General features: G+C 40.2%; 1 pseudogene; it reads right to left on the bottom strand.

Moving 5' to 3' along the window:
* Positions 1 to 1,601: 1,601 nt before the first annotated feature.
* On the bottom strand, positions 1,602 to 21,186 carry LOC149125260 (riboflavin kinase pseudogene; annotated as a pseudogene).
* Between the last annotated feature and the right edge of the window lie 747 nt (positions 21,187 to 21,933).

Raw genomic sequence — 21,933 nt, 5'->3', positions numbered from 1 at the left:
ACTTTGTGTCTTTAAGAACAAGCACATATCAAGGAGCAGTTATGTGTTCATTTAAATATTGAGGAAGTCTAATGATGAAGTTTGTTGTTGACCTTTCTGAAAATGCAATTCAAATATGCACTTAATCACTGTTCATAAAATGATGGAAAGGTACAAACAGATGCAATATCTTAAGTGCAGGGTTGTGGGATATTTCAAATGTAATCAACTGTGACACTGTCAATGGTTTAAAGGAAAAAAGTAACAAAGTCAAGGAAAATGCTCAAGAACAAGAATATGCACTTTTTTATTTTTTATTTTTATTTTTTGACAGGCAGAGTAGACAGTGAGAGAGAGAGAGACAGAGAGAGAAAGGTCTTCCTTTTGCCGTTGGTTCATCCTCCAATGACCGCCACGGCTGGTGCGCTGCAGCCGACCCACCGTGCTGATCCGAAGGCAGGAGCCAGGTGCTTCTCCTGGTCTCCCATGGGGTGCAGGGCCCAAGCACCTGGGCCATCCTCCACTGCACTCCCTGGCCACAGCAGAGAGCTGGCCTGGAAGAGGGGCAACCAGGACAGAATCCAGCTCCCCAATGGGGACTAGAACCCTGTGTGCCGGCGCCGCAGGCGGAGGATTAGCCTTTTGTTAATATTCAGGATTAGCCTGAATATGCACCTTTTAAAGGATAGGCTGCTGTTTGGTCTAGCAGCTGGGATGCTGGTTAAGACACCAATGTGCCTCATTGTAGTGTGCGGGGTCAAGTCTCAGCTTTGACGCCCGGATCTGGCTTCCTGCTAATGCAGACCCTGGGGATCAGCAGTGATGAGTCAGAGCTGGGTTCCTGCCACCAGTGTGGGAGGCCTGGACTGAATTCTCGGTGTCTGCTTCAACCATGTTCTTGTCTGAGCCATTGCAGGGCTGTCTTTTCTATAAATAAATCTTAGAAGACTTTAAAAGAAAGAGGAAAGAAGCACTATTCAACATAAATATGAGGCCTATGGATTTGAAACACTCAATTTGCTGTCTTATGAAACAGAGTGATAGGCAGAGAGTCTCAACCACTTAGAATTGAAGCAATACTACACAAGAATGGAAACAGTATGATGATCTGATGTCATAAAGGGAATCAGTCAAATGACACCTCACAAAAGCCTTCATTTCTGTAATAATATATTAATGCACAAAAATATCAAAAATACAAAGTCTGGGTTTTCCCTTTTAGGTTTATAGTAAACTATCAAACTTTTATTTAGTGCATTCATTTTCCAAAGGCTTCTGTTTAGTAGCATATGCTATACAATCACATATGCTGGTATCTTACCATGAGAATTCCAGCTATCAATTTAAATGAGTGACTTGCTTTTTTACCCCTACTCACATATATTTCATTTCTGTTATAAGACACTTAGTATCTTTCTAGTGGTACATCTTAATCAAAGTATTACATAAGAAATGATCTTGATTTTTAAGTTAATCTTTCCAGTGCTATAACATAATGGGTTTAAACAGCTGACACATATGTGACTACACTGTACTGTTTAAACTAATTCACAGCTGTAGGAAAGTGTTTGATTTCTGAACTATAACCAAGATGACATTGCATAGTTATGAACAGTAAAATACTAGAAAACAGTAAAGGAATAAATAAGGTTATATTTCATCAGTGGCCATATTTTGTTTTTAGGCACCTGGAAGAAATTATCCTCTTTGACTTTCAAATGTTCTGCTTAATCAAATGGTTTCTTAGCTTCTTCAGTGTCACCTTGGACTGCTGAAATAAGTGATTCTCAAGAATCGAAGTTGTTTTCTGGTCTAAGGTAGCTAGCAATGTCCACATTGAGGATTTCCCCATGAAAGTCCTCTTTGAAGGTATGCGTGATGTGAGTTTCCATGGACTTCTTCACATTCCTGGAGTATGGGTTCCAGACTATGCTCACCACCATCTTATGCACATCTCCACTTCCAACAAGGGCCCATCCATAATAATATGCCAGAGACTTCGAATGGAAGGCTGTTCTCGACTTGTTCAGGGAAGTTAGCTTTGGGGATGCCCAAGTTGTTTGGAGCTGCAACCCAAGCCCCACAACACTTGGCCCAAGCAAAATACTGCAGGTGCCTCAAGATGCCATACACTTGGGGCTCAGACTGTGGGCCAGTTCACGAGTCTGGTGGAGCTGCCGTGGAACAGTGCCTGGACCCCTGGACTAGCCAGTGGACATGATGGGATCTCTGCAGGCCCCACGGCACACCATCGACACACTGCTGGCCCCAACACAAGAACTCAGCGACTCAGGGACTGCCTTTGCCTAAAGACAGCTTTAAATTCTACACAGGAATGTATTGTATAAGAAGTCTTGAATCAATGGAAGATAATTCTTTGGAAGAACTGTAGAATATTTAAATGACATCAATTCTTCCTAAATTAAAGTAAAACCACCCCAACAATTATCTGCAACAGTATAAATTGATTCTAAAGTTTATAAGAAAACACGCAAAAAAATTTTGATCAATAAGAATTCAGGTGTACCAGAAATAACAAAAGATGTAAGAAGTACTACTAGTTAGCAAACTGTATTATGATCACTACCATATGAATATTACCAAAACACAGAAGAATGCCAACAACACATAAATATGTTGGGAAAAGGCATAAAAGAATGAAATTAAGCTATAACCATAAAAACTATTTGGTTTTGGTGGAGATAAAAAATGCCTTATGCAATAACTGACATTGGGATAATCAGAGTCATTTAGAGAAATAAAAAAACGAATTAAGTGGATTGCTACCTCACTCCCTATATCAAAATAAATCCAACGTAGAAGAAAATAAAAATTAATTTTTTCCATAAAGATAGTCCTCCCTAAAGAAAATCCAGAAGCCTTAAGAAGAAGACTAGAAATTCTGACTGCAATAAAAAATTAGGATTTTTAAAAATCCAGTGAAATTAGATACATGAGCAAACAAAACCCACCATAAAGTAACAGGCAGTGTAAGCATGGAAGTAAATTAGATTTGGATTAATTTGTAGCAGAAACAGAGGGAGGGGGTCAGTAAAGGAAGCAAGAAGAACCAGAGTAAGTTGCTCTGAGGGTCAACATAAGAAGACGAGAACAGAAACTTATGTTCTATTGTGTTATTTATCTATTGAGCCAACATTAAAAATGATGTTGCTTATAGTTTACTGTGCACAAAGCTGTGCTGGGATTAAAAGGGATGAAACTGCACAGAAATTAGATGGGACTTGCAGGGTGGATCACCAGCAACAGTGATTGATCTTCATGGGTTAGGACAAATCTATGCTCAAATATAAAGAGATCAGGAGAAAATTAACCATTAGAAGAAATGCACAGTGTACAATTAAGAAAGTATAGATTATTTTCTGAGATAAGGTATTCCTCCTCTACACTGTTCATTTATTTTAGTCACATATACACATTGATTATCTGTTAAGTACAAAAAGCACTGTGCTAGGCACATGAAACTATTTGTAGTTAGTAAATCAGACACAATTTAGTGGAGGAGATGTATTAAAAAGTTAACTGCCTTCCAAATGAATACAATACACCCTTTTTTAAAAAATCTAATTGCATTATAAAAATAGATAAGAATTGTTTGTGGTGAGCACATGAATAATGTTTGCATTAGTACTTGAGATAGCCTGTGATTAATGTGTGCAAAGGCCTAAGAGAGCATATAACAAGAAGCCAGACTCAGGCTGAGTGTTTAAGGGCTGGCATCTCCCAGGAAGAAGTGTTTAAGTTGACTCTGAAGCGTAAGAGGAATTAATCAGGCAATGGAAGTGAAAGATAGCATTATATAACACACTAACAGTATATGCAAGCCAGCTCCCAAACTGAAGAAAAACATACTCTAATTTAAGAAATATGATTGATTTTTACCAACCACCAGGAAAATCTCCCCCAAACTCAACTTTTGGTGTACACTTACTCCTCATGTAGGATCTCTGTCTTTAATGTGTTGTACAATGTGAATTAACACTATGACTAGTGCTCAAACAGTACTTTACACTTTGTGTTTCTGTGTGGGTGCAAACTGTTGAAATCTTTACTTAATGTATACTAAACTGATCTTCTGTATATAAAGATAATTGAAAATGAATCTTGATGTGAATGGAATGGGAGAGGGAGCGGGAGATGGGAAGTTTGCAGGTGGGGGGGAAGTTATGGGGGAGGGAAGCCACTGTAATCCATAAGCTGTACTTTGGAAATTTATATTTATTAAATAAAAGTTAAAAAAAATAAAAAAGATTCCAAATTCTTTGATTCAAAATTTCTCTAAACAGAGCTGAGCCGTTAAGACATCTGCATCCCACACTGGAGTGCTTATTAGGCTTGATTCCAGCTGTCTGCTGATACTGAGCATGGGAGGCAGCAGTGGTGACTCAAGTAATGATGCTCCAGCACCCAGCAGGAGACCTGGACTGTGTTCAGGGCTTCCGGCTTCAGCCCCAGTCCAGCTTCAGCTGTTGCAGGCATGTGGGAAGTAAACCAGTCGATGAGAGCTCTCTCCCTTATTTAAATAATATTATAGAAGATTTATTTATTTATTTTGAAAGAGTTACACAGAGAGAGAGAGACAGACAGACAGAGATCTTCCATCTGCTGATTCATTCTGCGGATCACCATGGTGGCCAGTGCTGGGCAAGGCTGAAGCCAGGACCCAGGAGCTTCTTGTGGGTTCTCCCACGTGGGTGGCAAGTACTTGGGCCATGAAATGCTGCTTTCCCAGGCCATTGACTGGGAGCTGGATCAGAAGCAGAGCAGTCAGGATATGAACTAACACCCACAATGTAGGCATTGCAGGCAGCGGCTTTACCTGCTACACCACAATGTTGCCCCATCAAATAAATAATTTTAAAAATTACCTAAAAGACACAACAGACATTCACTTTTGTATCTTGAGTACTTCAAGCATTAGGCATGTGCAGTTCAACCATTTAGAAAACAGCCGTGAACAGATATCATTTAATTTGAACTTCAACAATTTGCATTACTTAGACACTCTGTAATTAGTGACTCCACTCAAACCTCCCCAGCCCCGACTTGCTTTCCTGAGAAAAGCGGTCTTGGGTACCCTCAATTTCAGGTTGACCTAAAAGCTCTGATACCCTACAGGCAGGAAAACTTTGAGTGTAGTTCACAGTGAGGACATGAGCAAAGAGAAACTTTCTCCAGTTCAGTAAGTGTGAATGACATTTCACTGTCCCATGTAACTGCATAATCAACATTTCAGACAGAAAAGGAATAAATGTGCTCTAAGGTAACACATTGGATACAAAGCCAGTGGTTCATTTACGAAGATTAAAACTGGAGTGACCTTTAGGAAGAAGAAAACCCAGACTACCAGCTTTGACTACAGACATGTGCCTGGACTGTGTGAAAGCCTTTACTGCCTGGAAACTCCAAAGAGTGACGATGGAATTCCCAAAGGTAACCAGAGTTACGACTGGACTTGCTGAGAAGTAACGGTAAATTTCCCTCCAGATTTTTCTCTACTCAAAGACTCATTTGTTCTGATTAGATTTCTTACTCCTCATTTCAATTTTAGTAAATACATTTGCCCTAACTGGAGATATCAAATTTAAAGATCGTGGAAGGAAGATACTGATCCTCAATAGTTTTTACAAAAACCACAAAAATGCACTTACAAGATTCTACATGGGGGAATCCCTTTGGCTCTGAGGGACTGCATTCCCTCACTAACAAGACAGGTTATATACTTCTACCTATCCTCACTCTTGCTTCTTAGGAATGTTCACTCTGCTGAATAATTTGGAAAAATCGTACAAAGTGTTAAGTGGTAGGAAAGGTTTGTGCTACACACTCGGACTAGATCACCACACTTGGTTTCAAAAATATACTGCAGTTGCTCTGTCTCACCTCATTACACATCCAAAGAATTGGTGACTAACAATGCCACTGTAGACATATATTAATAACAGTGTTAGTCACTGGATCTTAAACTGGCTAACATACATTCTGAAACCCATCCGAAACAATAGAGGTTTAAGTTTACCACACAGACAGCATTTTCAAGTCTTATGTAAGGTCAACTTTGCACCATGACATTTAAGAGAGAAGAAACCAAATGCCATGATTTTGAGCTCAACATACTGTTGGCAGTTTAGAAAATGTCCAAAAATTACTTTATCTCTAAATAAGACAATGCTAAATACATACTTTAGAAAAGACATTTTCCACCTACATTGTAACTCTACAAGATCAGTTAAAAACTGAAAGCAGTGTGAAGACACTGGTTTGTATTTTAAAATCAATTTTAACACTTCATTTGAACCCATTTGAGCCATACATATCTTATAATACACACATGCATACACATAATTAATGAACATAATCAAGAGGACATAATCAGTTTCAGCTTTAGATGTTAAATTTCCTCATTCAAAACAAAATTCTTTCATTAAATGCTTTGCTATAATCTTACTGCGATCTAAAGCTATTCAACGGTGTGGAGAACTCAGAGCTGAAAACACCGAATTTCATTCTGACTCCATAATTAATTCATGCATTGTTAAACAGGCTTCTTTTGACATCTGAGATATGCACAGTTTTTTTTAAAAAGATTTATTTATTTATTTATTTATTTGAAAGTCAGAATTACACAGAGAAAAGGAGGGGGGCGGGGAGAGGTCTTCCATCTGCTGGTTCACTCCCCAGTTGGCTGAAACAGCCAGAGCTGTGCCAATCTGAAGCCAGAAGCCAGGAGCTTCTTCGGAGCCTCCCACATGGATACAGAGGCCCAAGAACTTGAGCCATCTCCTACTGCTTTCTCAAGCAATAGCAGGGAGCTGGATCAGAAGTAGAGCACCCAGGACTTGAACCAGTGCCCATGTGGGATGCCAGTGCAGCAGGTTTCACCCACTACACCACAGTGCAGGCCCCTGAGATAAGCTTTTAGAAAAACCCACCACCATCGCAGCTCTGTGCTTTCCTTTATCAATTCAAACTATACACCAAAGACAAAAAACTAGATTTACAGCTGTCAAGCCTTAGTCATTGATACAGATCTTCTTTTAATGATTCTTATCTAATTAGCATATGCTTGGAATCCTAAGTCCTTTTGTTTACTTAGCATCTGATCAACATTGTTTTAAGTAGAAGTTTAATAAGTAATAGCACTGACAAAGTTTTAATCTTTTAATTCGTGTTATTCTTCACTCTAAGTTTTCTGTGACCAAGTACACAATATCGAAGTGTCCAGATCAGGAACAGAAGAACAAAGAAGGCAGCGGCTGGGCTTTCTAAAAGCTTTCAGAGAGAGAGAGAGAGAGAGAGAGAGAGAGCACTCAGAAGAATCAGCTCTTGGTCATCTAGTTTGTGAATGGTAGGGTTTTCTTACCTTTCCTTCCTTTTTCCAGTGACTGAGAAAATTCTGATGGAATGGAGGACTGGTAAATAATCACAATCAGAATTTAAGATGATTTTACAGGGCAGGCATTGGATTCAGTGGTTAAGATATCTGTTAAAAGGTCAGTGTAAATATTGTAATTTGTTTATGTCTGTTACAATAATTTTAAACAAATTTAAATATTTCTCCATTTTACATTTTAGTTGCTTTGAATTTTGTTATTAAAAATAATGAGGTGCAAATATTATGGTACTGCAAGTAAGCCATAGATTAGGATCCCCACACCCTATATCAAAATGCCAGTTCAATGGGGCTGATGTTGTGGCATAAAAGATTAAGCCTCCACCCGCGGCACTAGCATCCCATATGGGCACCAGTTTGAGTCTGGCTGCTCCTCTTCTGATCGAGCTCTCTGCTAATGCGCGTGGGAAAGCAGTGGAAGATGGCTCAAGTGCTTGGGTCCCTGATCGCAAGTGGGAGACTTGGAAGAAGCTCCTGGCTCCTGGCTTCTGACTGACTCAACTCCAGCTATTGCGGCCATTTGGGGAGTGAACCCAGAGGTTGGAAGACCTCTCTGTCTCTCCCTCTCTCTGTCTGTAACTCTGGCTCTCATATAAATAAATAAACCAGTTCAAGTCCCAGCTACTCCGTGTTTCCAATCAAGTTTCCTGCTAATGCTCCTGGAAGACAGTGGATAACGACCGAAGGACTTGGATCCCTTCCATTCATATGAGGGACCTGGATGGAGTTCTGGCTTCTGGATTCAGCCTGGTCCAGCGCAGGCTGCCTCAGGTATTTGCAGTGAGAGTTGGCACATAGAAGATCTCTCGCTGTCTACCTATCTCCTCTCTCTGTCACTCTGCCTTTCAAATAAATAAGTAAATAATTAAAAAGTAATATTGCAATTTTAAAAAATTGAAGGGGACTACATCCCATATGGAATTCTTGTGTTTGATACCCACTTCGGGCTCCTTTCTCCAGCTTCCTGTGCAGGACCCTGGGACCCTGGGACCCAGCAGTAATAGCTCAAGGAGTCAGGATACTGCCACTCATGAGAGAAGCCTGGATTGCACTTCCAGCTCCTAGGCAAGCCCCAGCTGCCTCAAGCACTTGAGGGATGGCCTAGCAGGTGAGAGCTCTCTCTTTCTCAAGTTAAAAATGAAAATGAAGATTATTTGAGTTTTGTTTACTCATATTATATCATCCTTATTTCATACTTTATAGACATGAATGTGTTCTTAACAGACCGACCATTAATTCCAGAAGTCTAAAAACAATGTTTAAAAAGATAAGAATACCAATAAAATCAAATGTCGCTTGCACATTAGAATATTGACTAACATACGGGAATAACTCACTCTCTCTTCGGTTAAATTTTCTTTTCCACAGTAATGGAACATCATCTGGAACAATTGTAGAAACACTACTTGAGAACAGCAGAGCCGGAGCTCGAGAACAGAGAGACAGGACCCACGCAGGTCACCTCCAAGGCTGAGGACGCGTACAGGAGGGGTATGCCTTGATCAGAAGGGTCAGAGGCAAGCAGAAAGTCACAGCAAGTGAAAAGTCTCTGCAGATGGGGCTGAGAGGACATGACCACCGATTCACGGGGGCGAAGGAGGAGCTATCAGTGTGATCCAGAGTGTCTACCTGGGATGATGGAGGAAGTGGGGGATTAGTAACAGAGAAAATGCAAGAGGATTCACTGGGGGCTGAGTTGTCGGGAGAAGCATGGAAGGAAAGTCTAAATCAGAACTATGGTGCATCAGCAGGAGGGCGACCAGGAGAAGTATCCAGTAAACAGCACTGTGGGCCTGATGCTCAAAGGAAGGCCAGGATAAGATCATAATGATGGTAACTGAAAAGACAGTTAAACACTCACAGCCAGGGTACAGAGCAAGAATTGATCTGAAGTTGGAATTTTGATAAATACCAATTAACAGTAAGATAAAGAAGAAAGAGAAAAAAGTGGGTAAAAGTTGCAGGAAGACTAAGAACCGAAACTATCCTGAAGTTGAAGGAAGAGTTTCAAGAAAGATGAAGTGATCAGTATTGTTAAAAACCATAGCCAGGATCGAAGAATAAAGACAGCAAAGAAGCCATTGAATAAGTGAAACAGATACTTTTTCACCGGTGATATTAGAAAAAGTTAGAACAAAAGGGGCATAAGTGAAAGGTAGTAATGTATGAAAAATAAAGACGTAGAGGCGGAAATTCAGGCTTATTATTATTTTAATCAATTGAGTGGGAAAGACCAATCAGTGCTGAAGGGAAAGAACAAAGTTGGGTGGAACAGAGTTTTTCAAAAAGGGTAAATAATAAATATATCTGTGGCTGAGTATTTTGAACTCATGTAGAGAAAGAAAAAGAAATGGAGAAATAAATAATGAAGCTGCTTACCTGAGTAAAATCAGGAGGAAATGGTATCAAAAACATAGGTGGAAGAATTAACCAACCAATTCAGGAAAAATATTTCTTCAATTTCAGTGGTGGGAAAAAATGAGTGGAGATAAGATATAAAAACATTTCTACGTGGTAATGTTTCCTTTCTCTGTGAAATAGGTAATGGATTATCTGCCAAACTTAGTAGAGAAGGTTGATATATTCTTGGTGGAGAATAGAAGCAGATATTGTTGGGGAAATTTAAAGGAAGGTTAATAAAAGTTGACTGAAATTAGAGATAATGCATTTTTAAACATTTTTACTTATTTATTTCCATTCATTTTCATTTGAAAAGTAGAGCAACAGAGAAAGATCTATCTGCCTGTTCACTCTCCACATGCTTTCAACAGCCAAGGCTGAACCACACCAAAACCAGGAGCCCACAACTCCATCTATGTCTCCCATGTGGGTGGCAGGGACCTGCTTGGGTGTGCATTAGCCGGAAGTAGAGCAGCCAGAACTCCATCCAGGTACTCCACTATGGACATGAGCAGCAACTTTGCTGTGCCAGACACCTGCCCACATGTTAAATCAAATTCATCAGCAGCATCATGCACCTTTTCTCCAGGAAGTTGGAAAAGACCTAAGTCATGTGTAGAATATCCAGAATATTAAATCACAAATTAAATGTTATCATTTGTCAGAGTAAAGAGGAAGTGAGAAAACTGTGAGTTATGAAGATGCTGTATTTGGAAGTAAAGGAAAGTGAAAGCAATAAGGAACCTGGGAAAATAAACTAGGTCAGGGAGCTAGATTTAAAAATGATTCCACAATGAAGTTTAGTGGGCTTGAAGGATTGAAAAATATAGAACAATAAAAGGCTGAGCAAAAGAAAAACCTCAGAGTTTAATTTCAAACCTCATGCTTCCTGATACTGACCAAGCCCAAGACACGGCACATAAATAATTCTGCTGAAGTGGACAAGAAGGATGAAAGGTAAAGTAACTGTGACAGCATTAGATAAATCATCAGGACAAAGAACAGGGTGGAATGCTGAGGCCCAGCTGTGAAACAGCTGTTAGATACTGCTTTGGTTCTGGAAAGTAATCTTTTAAAATTTTATTTTACTTTATTTGAGAGGCAGAGACAGAAAAAGGAGACAGAGAGAAACACAGAGGGCTCCCATCCTCTACTTCACTCCCCAAATGCACACAATGGCCAAGGCTAGGCTGGGGTTAAAGCCAGGAGCTGGGAACTCAATCCAGGTCTCCCATTTGAGAGGCAGGAACCCATTACTTGAGCCATCACTGATGCCTCTCAGGATCGCATTTGCAGGAAACTGTAGTTGGGAGCCAGAGCCAGGTACTGAGCCCAGGTATTGTTAGGGAAGATGTCAGCATCTTAACCACAAAGCTAAGTGTCCACTCTGGGGGTAAACTTTGGCAACAAAGGTAAGAAAATGGGGAATATTTTGTTGTCACTAATCATATATTATTTACATCTCATAGTGTGCTAATCTGCTTTGGCAGGGAGCTGATGAGAAAAGACCGGTGGGTGGATTAGAAACCATCACTGTCAGGAGCTGGTGTTGTGGCCTAGTGGGTAAAGCCCCCGTCTGCAGTGCTGGCATCCCATGTGGGCACCAGTTCGAGTCCCGGCTGCTCTTTTTCCTATCCAGCTCTCTGCTATGGCCTGGGAAAGCAGTAGAAGATGTCCCAAGTTCTTGGGCCCCTACACCTGCATGAGAGACCTGGAAGAGGTTCCTGGCTTCGGATTGGCACAGCTCCGGCCGTTGCAGCCAATTAGGGAGTGAACCAGAAGATGGAAAAGCTCTCTCTCGCTCTCTCTTTCTCTCTGCCTCTCCTTCTCTCTGTGTAACTCTTTCAAATAAATAAATCTTTTTTTTAAAAAAAAAAAAAAAAGGAAATATCACTGTCAGTAGGTGAACTGCTGTTGAGCTAGGAGCATGCTTGGGACAAATCTGTGGACAGGCAAAGGATACAGGTCCAACCACCTAGGCTCAGCAGATGGAGCTAGGAAAGAACAGGTGCTTCCACCTGAGGGAGCTAAGGGAAAGGGTGCCGCTGATAAAAGATGAACATTTAAAACCCAGATAAAAGTAGAAAGTGTAGAAACTGAACTGAAAATGTTACTGAAGGAATAAAAACATAGACTTACTGAAAGCTTGGTGCTTGAGCAAAACATTAAATGATATTGCTAAAACAGCCTTCATATGTAATGTAAGCAGAGGCCTGTGACATAAAAAACACACTGCTGTCTTTTTTAAAAATAGATATCTTCAAAGTCTTGGACATCATATGTGCTCTAAAAGTGTTTTTTCAGTAAATAAATAATTGAAATATTCTACTCATCTACAAAGAAAATGAGGTCTGGAGTCATTTGAATACCACCACTTTATATTGAGCCAAATGCATCCTCTGGGTTCTATCACTCTCAGCGCAAATTTTATTCATAGGGGCTTGAACATGAATAAAGCTAACAATATATAAAGGAATTCTACACAAGGCTTAGGCCTTTCTTCTACCCAGGTTAGCTTTATTAAAGCAAATCTAAATGGTCATTTCTATATGTCCTGAGTTTTAAAAGATATTCTAGAAGAACTGAGCTCCTTAGAGGGGCTTTAAGAACCATTATGGGAGCTGGGATAAGGCTAAAGGAGTGTTAATTCCATGTTGAAGATTGTGTCATTCGATTTCAACCAGAGCAGTGTTACTTTTATCTATTTCTATTTTATTTTTTTTTTTTTCTTAGGGTCCTCTGAAGGGGACGTAAGTGTGAAGTAGAAGTAGACCTGTCCTTTGAAAGCGGGTGGCCCAGATTCAAATCATATCAATGCCTACAACTGGACTTCAGGGGAGCCAGGTTATTAATCTTCAGGGTCCTGAAAGAAACAAACCTCTCTGGAGAATAATGGAACTGTCATAGTCTCAAACACTGATTGCTAGCAATTTTACAAATACAAAGTCTAGCATATACTAGAGATTATATACCAGGGGAGAAAGGTAATATAGGTGAGAACCAACGAAAACAACATACACAGAAATAGACCAATAAGAGTTTCAGATTCAATGATTAAGTCATAACTTTAGGATATTTTTGTATTCTATTTTTAAGGAGATAAAGGCAAATAATTAGAATTTCAGCAGACACTGGGACTTATTTCTTAAAAATCAGAAAATTTGAGTCACATAAATTCTAGATCATTGAGGAGAACCAGAACTAGACTCCATCCCTACCCCAAAAAAGGACACTGTCTTGATGGTACCATAAAGCTAATAAGGCTGTGATCAATTATGAAGGTAAGAGATGCAAGTATTGACATTTGATTTATAGTAAGTGGAAGAAAGTATATTATTTTCAATAAACAGTATTGGAGCAGTAAAATATCTATATGAAAATCTGAAACTTGACCCCTTCTCTATCTCACACCATAGAGAAAAAATAAATTCTGTATATACTCATGACTGGTAAAAGCACATATATGGGCCGGTGCCACGGCTCACTTGGCTAATCCTCTGCCTGCGGTGCCTGCACCCTGGGTTCTAGTCCCGGTTGGGGCGCCAGAGTCTGTCCTGGTTGCTCCTCTTCCAGTCTAGCTCTCTGCTGTGGCCTGGGAGGGCAGTGGAGGATGGCCCAAGTGCTTGGGCCCTGCACCTGCATGGGAGACCAGGAGGAAGCACCTGGCTCCTGGCTTTGGATCGGTGCAGCGCGCCAGCAGTAGCAGCCATCTGGGGGGTGAACCAATGGCAAAGGAAGACCTTTCTCTCTGTCTCTCTCTCTCACTGTCTAACTCTGCCTGCCAAAAAAAAAAAAAAAAAAAAAAAACAAACCATATATGAATCTGGTTACTTAAAGCACTGGTCATAAAGAAAAGGGATATGACTAGAAAATGCATGTAGAGAGGGAAGGAAAAGTTGAAGACAAAAGGAAAGTTAAGGGTGTGAGTTCCATGAAGAATCAGGAGTAGAATAGGATGGAAAGCATAGGTAAAAGCACAAAGAGGAACATTGCTTTCACCAGAATCCAGCAATACATATACACACACATTAAGATTGCAGATGGGTTTCATGAAGATGAGGAGTTTCTGCCTAAAGACTTCTGCTCTTTTGGCAAAAGAGAAGGTGAGAGAGGTAATTTGGGAAGAATGTTTTCATACACGAGGCAGGGAGACTGGATGAACTCCAAAACAGCCATTACTGGAAATGAGATCTAGGACTGAAAATATGTGTTGGCTGAGTAGCAGTGAGGGCTGATCAGGGCTGAAGATCATGTTTATCATGACTCCATATTAGTGTTCAGCAGTTTGAGCATAAGAGAAAAAAATAGTTGGACAGCAATATAAGTAATCTGAGCCTTATCAGACTGGCATGGTAGATGGTCAACAGGCAGATGTTGATCAAGTTAGCAAGAGACTATTAAAGTGATGAATCGTGACATTTAGACCAGATAGGTCGGGGAGATAAGTAAAGAGGCTGAATAATTAAGGACTAGAAAGATCAAGAGACTGGCAGCCTTGATATATATGAGAATAGGGTATAAAGAAAAGTAACCAGGGGCAGTCGCCGTGGCTCACTTGGTTAATCCTCGGCCTGCAGCGCCAGCACCCCATATGGGCACCGGGTTCTAGTCCCGGTTGCTCCTCTTCCAGTCCAGCTCTCTGCTGTGGCCTGGGAAGGTAGTGGAGGATGGCCCAGGTGCTTGGGCACTGCACCTGCATGGGAGACCAGGAAGAAGTACCTGGCTCCTGGCTTCAGATTGGTGTAGTTCCGGCTAAAGTTTAAAAGCTAAACAGCCATCTTGTGATTCTTTTTTAAGCCCTTATTTAATACTCCTGAGGAATTTTGAGCTTTCTATTTTTCACTTGTTAAATATTACAGTTAGTGGGGCATTATAGAGTAGACTGAAATTATATTTTTTGCAAAAATTAAAGAAAAAGACGTAGGCAACAAGAAGGGGGATTGAGGGAGGTAAAGAGGAAGGAGGGAAGTATGGTTATCTTCATAGAACAGTACCTATCATATATGTGAAATCTGTTTTCTTTATATTAAATTTTTTTAAAAATTAATTTTTATGACTCTGAAAATAGGCAAATACCCATGTTAAAGCATCAGCCCTCACCCTCACTGTTGATGAGCCACTTAATATGTTATCCCTCTTAGTATTTTTTTTGTTTGTTCTACTTAATACTTTTGGTTGAATATTGTAATCAATACACAATTCTTCTTAAGTGCTGAAACTTAACTGAAAAGTAATTGCTGTTAAATATAAGAGTGGGAATAAGAGAGGGAGAAGATGTGCAATTTGGGACATGCTCAAGCTGACTTACCTCAAATGGTAGAGTTAGAAACATACCAGGGGATTCGAATTCAATCCCATCGAGGTGGCATGTACCAATGCCATCTCACTAGTCCCAGTGATCAATTTCTGTTCACAATTGATCGTAATGATAAGACTAAGAACCAAAGGGAGCACATAAACAAGAATAGTGTCTGCAAATACTAGCTGATAGAATAAAAAAGGGAGAGAACGATCCAACATGGGAACTGAGATACACAGCAGACCCATAGAATGGCAGATGTCCTAAACAGCACTCTGGCCTCAGAATCAGCCCTTAAGGCATGCGGATCCGGGTGAAAAGCCCATGAGAGTATTTCAGGCATGGAAAGCCAAGACACTCTGGGGAAAAAAAAAAAAAAAAAACTAAATGAAAGATCTCTGTGAGTGAGATCCCAATAGAAAGAACGGGCCATCAAAGAAGGAGGTACCTTTCTCTGAAGGGAGGAGAGAACTTACACTTTGACCATGGCCTTGTCTAAATATGATCAGAGTCGGTGAACTCAGGGGGCTTCCATAGCCTTGGCAGCTCATGACAAGAGCCTAGGGTGGTTACTGATGCCATAAACAAGAGTGTCAATTTGTTAAGTCAACAACAGGAGTCACTGTGCACTTACTCCTCATGTAGGATCTCTGTCCTTAGTGTGCTGTACATTGAGATTTAATGCTATAACTAGTACTCAAACAGTATTTTTCACTTTATATTTCTGTGTGGGAGCAAACTGTTGAAATCTTTACTTAATGTATGCTAAACTGATCCTCTGTATATAAAGAGAATCGAAAATGAATCTTGATGTGAATGGAAGGGGAGAGGGATTGGGAAAGGGGAGGGTTGCGGGTGGGAGGGAAGTTATGGGGGGGAAGCCATTGTAATCCATAAGCTGTACTTTGGAAATTTATATTCATTAAATAAAAGTTAAAAATAAATAAAAAGAAAACTGAAGATAAAAAAAAGCATAATCAAAGAATTCCTGTGATTCTCCTACATGATCCACACACGCTAGAAAGATGAAGCAAACATGAGATCATTGGGAATTTGTGGAAGCAGAATCTTGCCTGAAATGGAAAGTAGGTTTAAAAAGGTGAGTGGTGAGAGTTATAAGACCTTTGTCTATTTAGCTGTATCTAACAGCTCTTTAATAAAAAGGGATTAAGCACTCTCATACGGTCCATGTCACAATGGTTGTCCTCTTAAAAGTAAAGCATATATTTATACATACATAGCTAAAGATGTCAGAGATTTTGTTGCATATAAAGCCTAAAGTTCCAAAGCGCCTGGTGAAAGGTCTATTCCTTTAACCAAAGACTTCAGAAATTCTTTTGTGCACTGTTCGTTTCATCAGACAGAGGAGCGGTATGCATAATTGTAGATGTGCAATAACTCAGGTGGTGATTAGAAGCACCAACCTCAAGTGCTTTTCATCAGGCTTACTGCCCCACTGTGACTTTTGCCCTCTCTGTCATGTTTCTCATATCCCAGTGAGCCAAAGGACTTCATCCCTGTGGATCCCAGATTTGTGATGCGAAGAGCAAAAATAATAGGAGTACCTACAGGGATGGAAAGAAAACTTAGCCATTTTTGCAAATTAATATGCATGCATTTCCCATAGATATAAACACGTGGAAAGACACTTAGCTAACTGATAATACTGTCAGCTAGGAAGAGAACGCATCTGATTTACTTCACCAAACATGCATCACCTTCCTAAGTTATTTTAAGGAAAAGGTGTCATAAATAGGAAAGCTATGATGATGACATTTCTATCACCAAAAAGTTTTCTTTTATGGATAAAACAGAATCAGAACACCCAAATGCAGCAATTTCATCAATGTCATAGTGCTGTTGGAGAAAAAAAAAAAAAAAAACAGATCAAGAAATGACCTCACTGATCCACAAAATTGTTTTGCAGTTTCACAGCTCACAGATTGTTTTTCACCGGATACAGCTTGGCTTCTAATGCTGAGTTTCACTTTCAAATGTCAAAGTAACCCTTCAAGACACACTTGGGTACACGCCTCAGCTTTTGCTTTGCCTGTAAAAGTCTGACGGCCGTTTCAGTTAGCACTGGCTGACAAAAGGACATTCTCTGATCTGTTTGCCAAAATCAGTCATATTTATCCTCCTATGCACTCTAATTTAGTTCTATGAGATGCACAGTACTAGTCAGAAGTTTTTTATGACTCAGAATTTGCAAAGAATTTGATCGAATCTTCTTTTCTAGTTTTGGTGTTATTGAGCCTGGGAGAATTAATATAATTGTACAAAAAATCGTCTCAACTCTCAGGCATTCTCTCTTGCTCTCTCTCTTTCCACCTCTGTCTCCACAAAAGGAATTTTTGAATACACACTATATCACAGAATTTGTGACACACTCAGATCTGTTTTGTGCTAGTGTGGGCATGACATTTTTCACTAGACTACTTTATTATGACTTAGCTCACTACTTTCCTCCGGTTAAAAAAACCCATAGATTATGGAACCAAAATGTTTTGTACCAAAGAGTATAGGAGGGTCACCCCCTGCATTGTCCATTCCGGCCTGATAGGACTCTCTGTAGGAAATCATCTTGGAGGGCTGGCCCTTGAGAACCTTCTTTGCACCTCACAAGTGCCCGACCCAGGCCTCTCTGCCCAAGGCAAATAATCACACTCTGGTACTATATTTGTTGCCCTAAAACACAGGGACATCCAAAGGCACACGACACCATATAAGCAAGTGAAGGCTTCTTCTACCAATCAACCATCGACCCTATGGTCATTATTTCTAGATTTACCAAGTTATTTTGGAAATTAAGCGTATGAAATTTACTCGATCTTCTATCAGCATCTGGGAAAAGGAGTGACTGTCCTGTATAGATTTTGTGACTAAAATTTCACTATCCAAGTGAATTGCTAAGAAAAACCAAAAAAACAAAAACTTAATTGTTTAAGATCACAGATTGACCAGAAATAACATTCTTTCCAATCATTGTTTTTTTTTTAACATATTCAAAAAGTTCCTGGAAAAACAGCATTGAAAGAGAATGCATATTTTTCATAAACTTTTTCAAGTCCCCTCATATAAATGATTTCAGTATATCACGTGATTGCTTTAACATTTTTATGTCATGATTCATTTTTAAGTTGTTTCTTAAAGTATTTGGTTTCAGTATCATTTCTGGCACATTTCTTTGTAAACTTTAGTTTAAATTTTAGCATTTTATTAATTTTTAAAATCTTAAAAAGCTTTGAATGTATTGGTAATATTTTTAGGCATTATTAAAAGGTTTCCCTGTCTAAATCACCCAAAATAAATTGACAAAAATATAAAGTAACTAGCCTTGCTTACATAATACTCATTTTTAGGCACCTTAGAGTAACTTTAAATTGTAAAAACACATTTCCTTCTTTTCAGACTAAAGGAAGTGTTAATGAGAACCTATGGAAAGGCTGGGAACCAGGTTAGAGAGTGGGTGGGCACACAGGGAAGCGAGACAGGGAGGATGCAGCCTGGTCCTAGGGCCCTCTGGGTACAGCAGCACTATGGGATGCAGGATGATGTGCTGCTGCACGCCCACCTCTACTGCGAGGCCGCCTGGAATGCTCTAACTCTGTGTGTTTCTGGGTTGTAGCTCTGGCCCAAGCCCAGGCCCTGGCGTGCAGGGAGCCTCGGCAACAAGTGCAAAGGCTCTGCAGACCACCTAATTTGGGATTATCTCCCAATAGAAAGGATATTTGCATGCCAGGCAGTCATAATAATAATCTCGGAGACCATTTCTCAAGGAACCTTAAATTTGAGGGTTCATGCCAGTCTGAACCCAGAAACTGGTGGCACTGTGACATAGTTACTCAATTTAAACCTCTTCCCAGTGGAAGCCAATCAGAGTTCCCCTCCGGCTCACCAGTGGCCTCTAACTAGGCCACAGTGTTATAGAATCAAAGGAGCTTGGAGACCTCCTGGCCCAACAGCTTAGATGAGGAGACAGAAGCTCGCTGCGATCAAGCACCTGCCTCCTATACTTATGATTCCTCCGAAGGAAAGTCGAAGTTCACTGGGTCTCAGTGGAAATGTGTACCTGGCTCTGCTTGCATGGTTCCAGGCTATGGATCACTCTGAATGCAAATGCATTAAAACACAGAAGTTTTACCATCCTAATAAAAGAAACCAATTTATTTCCTGACATTCCCCATCTAGCATTCTCCTTACTGAGATGTTTTAATGTTAAAGCTATTTCTATACTTTCTATCATATTTTTCATGACTTTACATAGCTTAAAAATTGTAATAAATGACTGTTTATTAAAAATAATTCCAAAGGAACAAGTGAATGCCTGATTTTATTTTCTTGCCCTTCTTTCCTCCCTCCCTCCCTTCCTTCCTTCCTATTACATATTTCTGAAAAGAGCATCATGATTTAGGAAAAATTACTTTCTAGATCACCTTATTAATTTATTTTTCCAGTAATCAGAGACATTATTACAATATTCTCCTGGATACAAAAAACTGTTTCCAACTAATTTATTCTAAAAAATCATCTACCTTCAATTTGTCCACGTTTATACCATCATTTAAATTTCAAAAGCATGTAAGTACCATTCCAAATCTCAAAGTACTTGAAAACTAATTCTTACATTTTTCCTGATGTTTGCTAATTGAGAGACTGAATAGGGCTTCATTGTCCTCTGGCCAGTGAGATGATAGTGGTGCTAATGTCACCAGAAACCAGCCTTAACCATCACTGAAAGCTGGATGTCTCTGTTTCCTTGGAATGCTAAGAGGTCCTTTTGTATATTGGTTTCATTCTCCTACTCGCCAGTCCTGTAGAAAGTATTTTCATAGGAGCCTGCTAAAGATATTCTTTCCCCTATCCTACTCCCCAGCCACCTAAGACACAGCCTCCCCTCTAGTATTCTGCTTTGTAATACAAAGTTCTACTTTGGAGATAGAGTCATGAAACAATAGACAATGGCAAGGTGTCAGATAGGAGCCTTGGTCTTCTTGGTGCAAAGGTAAGGCTGAGCTATGAGTTCTATGATGATGTTGGAAAAGCTCATGCCGTATCAGGAAAAAGCCTATTCTTGGCCTAAACCCATCTGGATGGTTCCAGAAACCTCATTGTCCTCTAGATAAGCAAGCAACAGTTCTGAGCAGCCTGCATCACCAGCACCACCACAGTAATTCTGAAAATGACAGTTATTGGTATCTCTGTGCTTTGGGAATACCCTTGTTCCCAGAATCACAGTGCATATTAGCACTGGTAGCTTCCTTTGCCTCCATCTACTTTCAAGAAGCTCGAGAGTTTATCGCCCTTGGGAATCAAAGACCAGCCCAGCAGCCTTACCATAAAGGATTTTCCAAATAGGCCTATAATGAGACTTCTGAGACCTATGTTGCTAAGGCTAGGAATGTCAAAAAAAAAAAAAAAAAAAACCTTAGCGAGGGCAGGATGACACAGGTAAGAGAGTTAGCACGGCCATCACTGGAGTGTTGGTTCTAACCCTGTAAGCTGGCCTTTTGCTTCCCCTGAACTACCCCAAATCTGTGCTTTCATTCTTATTCCTCCCCGACTTTCCCCCCATCATTTATGATGTATCCCATCTCAGTGTGCTATCCCTCAACAGCAGATCCAGAGACAGACATTCCTGTACCAAAAGTTTACTTGGAAAGTAAACAAGATAGTGGAGCAGTAACACAGGGAAGGGAAGGGAGTCAGCCAGGAAGTGTGTGCTTCCACAGATGGAACTGAGTATCAATTATGGCAGGACACCCTGGGAAGTGTCCTATGAGGTGTGTCTCCCAGGAATCTTCCTGTGTGTCAAGCGAGCAGCTAAAGAATTCATACATCAATGTCCTCTAGCCATTGCTCAGAGCAATCTGGGGATAAATAGCACTATCGATGGGTATTCTGACAGTCCATCCTGACATGAGCTTGGGCAAAGCAGTCTCATCTGTTTGTTCAAAACAGAAGTAAATCTACCTTACTCTGTTCTTCAAAACTTTCAAATGCCCACCTTCTGCGGGTAGGAATGTGAAAGATCTGAGCCCCTACAGAGAACCTTAAATGCATCTTCAGAATGATCAATAATGTCAATAGACGACATGAATTATTTACAGATAAAATAAACGTAACTTCCCTAGTTAATAGTGACAATGATGTAGGTAGACATAGAGGATAAAACTGATCAGATTTGTGACCTGGAAGACTAAGCCTTCACCACAGCCCTGTGTGATCTCATGTCCCTACCGGGCCACACCTGGGCGCCCACCTGCCCATCAGATCATGTAACCACTCCCCTTTGATGAGCACATAAAAGGAGCGCCCCAAAATAGCTCTCTGCCTTCACGTTGCCGCCTGTGGTAAGCTGCCGGTAGCTGCTCAAAACCAAACGCTTGCTGCCCGTGGCTTTTGGCCTGCTTTCTGCTTGGTGTGGATTCCAGCTTAATTTCCAGACTTCCCTTTCTCCATTAAAGCCCTCACTCCCCTGTGCATTTCTCTCACTAAATAAAAAGCTTAAAAACTTACCATGCTGCCTGGTTTATTTGAGCCAGGATTCAGACCTCTTCTCTGAATAAGCCCACACAACTTATTAATGTGGAAAATACTAATAAGCAAACGGCATCAACACCCCCCATCAGAAACTTTCACATTGCCCTTTGCTGTTTTCAGCAAGTTGGACTGATTTGGCCATCAGTGCTGGTTAAGCAGGATGTCTTGCTGAAAATGGACAGAATGAGATGAGTTTATATGAGAGTCAATAAGGCTGGTTGATGTCTCATTTTCTTTTAAACCCAGGGCTTTTAACAGATTGACAGGAAAATGTACTAGTTATCATGGTAATTATAGTCAT

The sequence above is a fragment of the Oryctolagus cuniculus genome, chromosome 7 (genome assembly GCF_051225735.1).
Source record: "Oryctolagus cuniculus isolate XC-2025 breed Fujian yellow rabbit chromosome 7, ASM5122573v1, whole genome shotgun sequence".
Taxonomy (NCBI): domain Eukaryota; kingdom Metazoa; phylum Chordata; class Mammalia; order Lagomorpha; family Leporidae; genus Oryctolagus; species Oryctolagus cuniculus.
This window is presented reverse-complemented; position numbering and strand designations above follow the sequence as displayed.